The sequence below is a fragment of the Crinia signifera genome, chromosome 6 (genome assembly GCF_055691185.1).
Source record: "Crinia signifera chromosome 6, ASM5569118v1, whole genome shotgun sequence".
Lineage (NCBI taxonomy): Eukaryota > Metazoa > Chordata > Amphibia > Anura > Myobatrachidae > Crinia > Crinia signifera.
In genome coordinates, this window is record NC_139222.1 from 218643556 (window position 1) to 218651602 (window position 8047).

At 45.4% G+C, this 8047-nt stretch overlaps 1 pseudogene; it reads left to right on the forward strand.

The window, feature by feature from the left end:
• The first annotated feature begins 4266 nt into the window (after positions 1–4266).
• Positions 4267–4442, forward strand: LOC146012686 (U2 spliceosomal RNA; annotated as a pseudogene).
• Positions 4443–8047: the final 3605 nt, after the last annotated feature.

Consider the following 8047-nt stretch of genomic DNA (forward strand, 5'->3'; position numbering starts at 1 on the left):
CAAAGGGAGATTGTATGGATGAAGTCGCATGGAGTGCTGCCAGTGAGAGAAGTTCAAAAGAGGCGTGATTTTGTACGGACGGATGAATGCCCGCGTGCAGAATGTAAGGGGCGTGAAAGTTTGGTGCATTTGTTTTGGAATTGTGGGTATGCTCAAGAGTTGTGGAAGGGAATGGGTGCTTTATGTAAGGAATTGACTGGGGTACAGATGATGACTTGGAAGGTTGCAATGTTTGGTATGGGAGCGTGTGGAAAAGGGAATGAGAGAATGTTATTGTTGTTTATGGTGTGTTTGTCTAAAATTTTATGGGATGTGAGGAACGTGTATCTGTTTAAGAAGGATGACATTAGTGTGCAAAAGTGTGAGAATGATGTTAGGGAAGTGTCACGACCACCATTGCAGCTACATCACCTGGTTTATCTCACCGCTGTAGACGGTAGCCGTATTCTGGGTGAGACAGTTACTCTTCAAACACAACCACTTACTTTACAAATCGGACCTTTGCATTCTGAAAAAATTCAGTATTTCGTCATTCCTAAATCCTCCTACCCAATCGTATTGGGTCTCCACTGGTTACGTGCCCAGTATCAATTGGGTAATGTCCCAGGTCCAAGAGCCTGGGGTGCCACTTGCACTGAGTCGTGTCTTAAGTCCGTGGCACCTACACGTCAAGTCTCTCTTCAAGTTCCTGAAGGGTTACCTACTCCATATCAAGATTTTTTCTGATGTTTTCTGTAAAAAAGCTACTGACAAGTTGCCTCCTCATCGTCCTTGGGACTGCTCAATTGACTTAATGCCTGGAAAGAGTCCTCCTCGTGGTTGCACCTACCCTTTGTCCTTACCTGAAACACAGGCTATGTCTGAATATATACAAGAGAACCTAGCCAAAGGGTTTATCTGCCCCTCTTCCTCTCCTGCTGGAGCCGGCTTCTTTTTTGTCAAGAAAAAGGTTGGAGGGTTACGGCCTTGCATTGACTATGGACGGTTAAACGAAATCACCATCAAAAATCGTTACCCTTTGCCTCTTATCACAGAATTGTTTGATCAAGGGGGCTACCATCTTTTCAAAACTAGATCTTCGAGGAGCTTACAACCTCATTCGCATTCGCGAAGGAGATGAGTGGAAGACCGCTTTCAATACCAGAGATGGACATCTCATCATGCCATTCGGCCTGAGTAATGCGCCAGCGGTTTTTCAATCCTATATGAATTAACTCTTTCGAGATCTTCTCTACAAACATGTCATAGTATACCACGACGATATCCTGCTTTTTGCCAATAGCCTTCAGAAACATTGAGAGATTGTTAAAGAAGTACTTTCTCGCCTCAGGAAGAATCTTCTTTTCTGTAAACTAGAAAAATGTATTTTCGAGGTCTCATCCATACCCTTTCTGGGGTATATCGTTTCAGGTTCCTTGGATTCGCAAACTAAAATAGAAAGTTCATCAAAGGCTTTTCCACTATTGTAGCTCCAATAACTGCCCTCACTCGTAAGGGTGTCAAACCTTCCAACTGGCCCCCCAGATGGAACCAAAGCTTTTTCTCTTCTTAAAAGAAAAGTTAATCTCAGCGCCAGTTCTGGCCCAACCAGACGTCAGTTTACCCTTCACTCTGGAAGTCGACACCTCCGCTATAGGCGTAGGGGCTGTTCTCTCCCAGACAAGTTCTGATGGACAATCACACCCGTGTGGCTTCTTTTCCAAAAAGTTTTCCCCAGCTGAACAAAACGATGCCATTGGGGATCAAGAACTACTAGCAATCAAGATGGCTTTAGAAGAGTGGCAATATCTACTCGAGGGGGCAGTCCACATCATAAACATCGTCACTGATCACAAGAACTTGCTATATTTAAAAAATGCTCAGTGTCTAAATCCTCGACAAGCCAGATGGGCATTATTCTTTTCTAGATTCAACTTTAAATTGTCCTTCTGTACTGGAGTGAAGAATCGCAAAGCAGATGCCTTGTCTAGATCTTGGGAGACTGAAGAGGAATTTAAGTCTTATGAAGGAAGTCCTATCATTAATCCTCTTGCTTTTTCTGCAACAACTGTACAGGCGTCAGTTCCCCCAGGTAAAACCTTTGTCAAGCCAAGTTCAAGGAAAGAAATATTACGTTGGGCTCATGACTCCAAATTCTCCTGTCATCCGGGTATTCAGAAGACCTACAAATTTCGGTCCCGAAGGTACTGGTGGCCTGCCTTAAAAAAATATGTCAAAGATTATATTGCTTCCTGTCCTCATTGTGCTCAACACAAGTCCTCCCATTCACTTCCAGTTGGTCCATTGATACCACTCTCCATGCCTCAGGGTCCTTGGACTCATATCAATGGACTTCATCACCGACCTCCCATCGTCAGATGGTTATACCACCATTTGGGTGGTCATAGATCGATTCTCTAAAATGGCTTATTTCATACCACTCCGTGGGTTACCATCGGCTCCTAAATTAGCAAATCTTTTCATCAAAGAAAGAACCCACAGACTTCCTAGAGAAATAGTTTTAGATTGTAGGGTACAGTTAGTCACAAAATTCTGGCGAGCCCTATGTAAAGTTCTCAAGATCCAACTCAACTTCAGCACAGCCTACCATCCACAATCTAACGGCCAAACGGAGAGAGTCAATCAAGATGTAGAGACTTTCTTATGTTTACATGTCTTATCCTCTCAGGATGATTGGGTCGAGGTGTTACCATGGGCCAAGTTTGGTCACAACAATCAATACCACTCATCTTCTTCTTCTACACCATTCTTTATTAATTATGGCTTCCATCCTAGGGTTCCTGACTTCCAACATCTACCTTCGACATGTGTCCCAGCGGTAGCTTTGACTCTTCACCAGCTTCGTCAGCATTGGAAGAAAGTCAGGAGTTCATTATTGAAAGATTTTCAGAAAAATAAGAAATTTGCAGATAGAAGATCTATTCCCACATTGAGAGTGGGTGATAAGGTATGGCTGTCCACTCGCAATATTCGTCTTCGTGTACCATCGATGAAGTTTGCACCCCGTTTTATCGGTCCCTTTCCGATAATACAGATCATCAATCCAGTTGCCTATAAGTTAAAATTACCACATTACTTAAGGATTCCAAACATTTCACGTTTCTTTACTTAAACCTTTAGTGCTGAACAAATTCCATAATGCACTTCACAAGTCTCTTAAAGTTTTTACGCATAGGGGCATTGAATATGAGGTGGCCCGAATTCTGGACTCTCGCATTAGGCACAAGCGTTTACAGTACTTGATTGATTGGAAAGGCTATGGGCCTGGACCAATGCGTCTGAAATACACGCCCCCAGAATGATTCGGGACTTTCATAAGAAATTTCCAACTAAACCCAAAGAGTGTCCTGGGGCCACTCGTAAAGGAGGGGGTGCTGTCACGACCACCATTGCAGCTACCCTGGCTCCCTGTGCTGTTCCAGTCTCACAGACTTCTGGCGATATACCCTCTGCCCTGGCGCTCACCTCCGCTGCTGATGCCAACACCGACTGGTTACATTCTGTCCCTTTGTCACCCGGGCTCCGTGTCCAACTGCCGGGTGTCAGCTGTGATGTACAGTGTCCTGGCGTGTTGGTTACGGATAGCGTGAGGCATGATCCACCATGATGGTGTCCGCGTCATTCTAGGCCTCAGACTGGGAAGCGCCGGCTGGAGCGCCTCCGCGTAGTATCCTCCGCCGGCTGGTTTCTGTTGCCACAACAGGCGGCGGCCATCTTCCTGGTTTCCACAGCCTATGCTGCGCGGCTCCAATCGTGAGGTTACTCGCGCAGCCTCAGTCATCAGCTCCACCTTTAAATACTGACTAGCTGAGCCAGACCGGCAGTCAGTACAATGTTGTCCATCTGTAAGCAGCATTGTGCATCCTGGCTATTCCTGCAGGCTGACTCTTCATCTTCCTGAGTTAAAGTCTATCCTGATCTTTCTGCTGGTCGTCCACTGCTTCACCATACCCGTCCACAGAGATCTTCTGCCACCAATTAGGACAAGGACAACAAAAGGGTGTCATCTTCCTCCTAGCTTCCTGACTGTTATATCCCTGGTTCTGGCAGCTACGACCTCATTCAGCACAAGATTCAACTGGACTTCATCTCAGTTCAATTCCTTCTTATTTTCATTTCTTAAGTGCACTGGCCTTCTGGAATTATTCAATCTGTGTCGGTAGAGAGTTCTCATTGTTCTAAATTGTTAAATTTTTATAATAAAAAAAAGATATTAGTGATGTGTGGTGTACGTGTCTCTCCATGCTCGGGTTGACGTCGTGCCGTACTGTAGGGTCTCAAAAATAAAAAATCTGTTATCAGTTTAATATCTGATACGCCCCCTATCTGGGGGCCATATATTAAATGGAATTTTAGAACAGGGAGATGGAAGAAGAGCTTGCTCTGTCCACTCCACGCATTGACCTGGTAAGTGCAGTACTTCCAGGACCGGTGCACCTTCCTAATCTGTTATCCAAAAATAGACTATTGCCATCCATGGCAACTTTGTATTTAGAAATGCATGCATTTGCCTCAACGTTTAACCCTTGTGCATAAATATTTAGAAATCCGGCCTCCAGTGTATCATTTTTTGACTATTTCTTGACTCCTTAATTTATCCATCCTGGAATCAAGGCAGTTTAATTGTTTGCGTGGCACTACACTTGAAATCAGCATGTGCGGCCTAGCCAAAAGACCTGAAGCCTGCCTAAATTAAATGACTTATTGCCCGCTGCGACCTCCCAAAATATATGGAATCACTATGTGACTTACCTACTAACTTACCACTGAAATACCTACTGAATCACTTGAATTGTCCCATCTACCTGACTTCCCTATAAGTAACATAACATACATCCTGTGCCCTCCCACCCAGCTGACTGTAGCCAACAAGTAACATTTTATCACCTGTTGCTACCTGACCTACTGACACTCCAGTCTAGCCTGATGACCAGCTGACCTAACCCTATGACATCTAAAGACTAGCTGGACACTTTTTGATTGGAGGAGAATGGGCAGCCAGTATTCCCTGTGAGGTGATTGACTAGACAGGATTACCTCAGAGCTGACTGAGCATTACAGTGTCACTCAGTGAGCCAGCCAGGACCAGGGTAGTTGGCTAAATGCTGCCTCTGGTTTTAGGATAATTTAGGGGTTTTCCCCTTGCGGGGTGCCCTGTACCTACCTGAGGAGAACCTGTTCTTATTTGCTGGAGTCCTGTTAAGGCTGCCAGAATGGCTTTGTTGAGAAATACTTTCCGCATGCAGATGGATGCGTCAGTGACCAGTCAGAAGAGGACCCTGAGGCATGGGTGGACGAATGTGCTGGTCCCTGTGACCCAAATAGAAAAAGAAGATGTTTACTGCATCCAGGAGTTCCCGGCTGCAGGAACGTATGACATAACTTTTAATATACCAGAGGTGTGCTTTAACGCATATGAACTGGTAAGAGCAAAGCTCACATACGACTTACTGAAGGGAATGAGCAAAGTCCCCCTATTTATGGGAGCAGAGAGACCCTTGACAGTCCACATGTATGACCAGTATGTGGAGCCAGACCAGATAAGGGCATTCCTGACAAGATACTGTTCGTCTGTTGGAGGTGGAACAAGACTGACCAACATTGTGGGCATCTGTAAAGGCAAAACCAAATCCTGGGTACGCCTCAGAATGGACCCAAAAGGCATGAGGGGTGATGCACCCTCCTGCGAACTTTTCTATTGGGGGTGCACAGGGGCTATTTATTCTACCCAGCCCAGACCCTATATTGCAGAAATTGTTTTGCATTTGGACATACTAAAGACAGTTGTAACAAGGGAAAATGCTGCCGCAATTGTATGAGAGAGGGGCATGAGGCTGCGCAGTGCCCAAAGTGCAAGAAATGTGACCTACGTGGCAGCACAGAGCACCTGATGAGGTTCTGCCCAAGGATCCCCTCATTTAATGGACAGATAAACTTGAAAGAAAATGCGGGGGATGTTGATGACACAGACATTTTAATAACAGACCGGGTGCTATTTTATATAAATGCACAAACTGCTGAGGGTGTTAATGGCGCCAAAACAGCTGAGCAAACTCAGCTGTCTGCAAGAGTTAGAAAAAATCCTGTCAGCATGTCTCCTATCAGCGGTGTTAACTGCTGTGAGAAGGGTGCCCTGGCAGAGGACACCGCCCCCGTGTACATGAATGGCCAGCAGCAGGATATGCAAATCGGCGAGGCGGCAGTGTTAGTGGATGCCGCCCCAAAGCCGAGTGACAGAGGACACACACAGCCTGTCAGCGCTGCTGCTGCGGTGGCTTCTCATGTGAGAGCGGCTGTAGTGGCTGCTGGAGGAGTTGAGCCGGGGCACAGTGAGGGGGCTGCGGTGGGAGTCGGCGCAATGTACTCCCAAACAGAGGGAGCCGCAGTTCATACAGCCGGCAGTCCGCACACACAGCTGTGTGCATGAATCTAAACAGAAAGTGCACTCATTAATAGAAGTGCAGGGGCTCAGCGCCGAAGGGGATCCCAGCACCGGAACTGTAACAAAGAAAAGTAATAAAGTTAAACACACTGTGACTGATGTCTCTGTCCACACTAAAACTAAGAGAGGACACAAAACTGGTCAGGCTGAACGGAGGAATCCGTCTGGGTCCCATCTGACCCCGCCCCCTTGCAGGATACAAATGAAATATTAAGTTTCAGTGACAGCCCCACCTCCCCACACTTGTCAGGGTCTGTTGTTATAGAGGACTTCCCCTCGCTGTCACAGACCAGCTCAGCTGCCAGCAAGTCAGCAGATTCGCAGCACTGGACTGAATCTGAGGACTTATTCAGTGAGTGGGATGCTGTGTCTGAGTTGGAGAGAAGCAGCCCCAAAACAGTGGTGCTGCTGCAGGAGGAGATAGAGGACTTTACAGTCGTTCACAGACATAAAAGACCAGGATCAGACAGGGGGCAGCCAAAGCGCCCTAGGCTGGTCCAGCCTGAAATTACCCTGGAAACAACAAACAGGTTCATTGCCCTGCGGGAAGACCGTAACGGCTGTGTAAAAAGCGTGCTGTGTGTAGAGAAGAGTAGACAGTGCAGGTGATGTGCACACCTATTCCTGTGCAGGACTCAACAACAGTTTTGGCCGCTGGTCTCCTGGGGTTCTTGAGCTGGACAGTGAAGATTTGCAGGAGCTGATGTACGATTACCCTGCGACATGAGTGTCTAAAAGTTTTAAAAGTTGATATTTTTGCATTGTTTTCGATCTCTTGCACATGTTTCCTTTCCCCACCTATCTTCAGAAAAACTGTCATGGCTATGCCTTTAACGATAACAACCCTAAATGTTAGGGGTTTGAAGAATAAGGCCAAAAGACTTGCCGTGTTTGAGGATATACATAGTTATGGTGGGGATATATTTTGTCTGCAAGAGTGTGCTATTTCTGAAGCACCAGACAGTGGGGAATGGCCGCATGGTTGTTCCCTTTGGTCTGGGTGAAATGTTAATAGAAATGATGGGGTGGGTATTTTATTTAAGGGGAGCGATTTTAAAATATATTTGTACATAGTCATTGAACCGGGTAGATGTATTATAGTTTACGTTACTATCAAAAGTTTCAAATTTCGTTTGATAAATACTTACGCTCCTGCTGAGAAAGTTGCCAGCAGGGAGCTTTTTGAAAAAATTGTTTTTTATATACCAGGAAAAGTCCCAATTATTTTAGCAGGGGATTTTAATTGCATAATGGCAGGTTCGGACAGACAGAGCAAAAATCCAGGTAAGATAGATGTCACCGGTAATCTATTAAAAAAAATAGTTAAGGATTAACGGATGTCCCATTGCAAATGTCGAAAGGTAAGCCTAGACCCACTTATATATCAGACAGAGGATCGGTAACATCTAGAATAGATTACATTTTTATAAGTAAAGGCCTAAAATGTAGCAGCTTTAATCAAAAATCAACTGGATATTCTGATCATGACTGCTTGAAATGCATCTTGGACTATGAGACTGAAAGGCTGCATGGTAGAGTATGGAAGTTAAATGTAGGTATGTTGGATGATCAGAGTGTGTGTAAATGGTTTTGTGTGTGTTATGC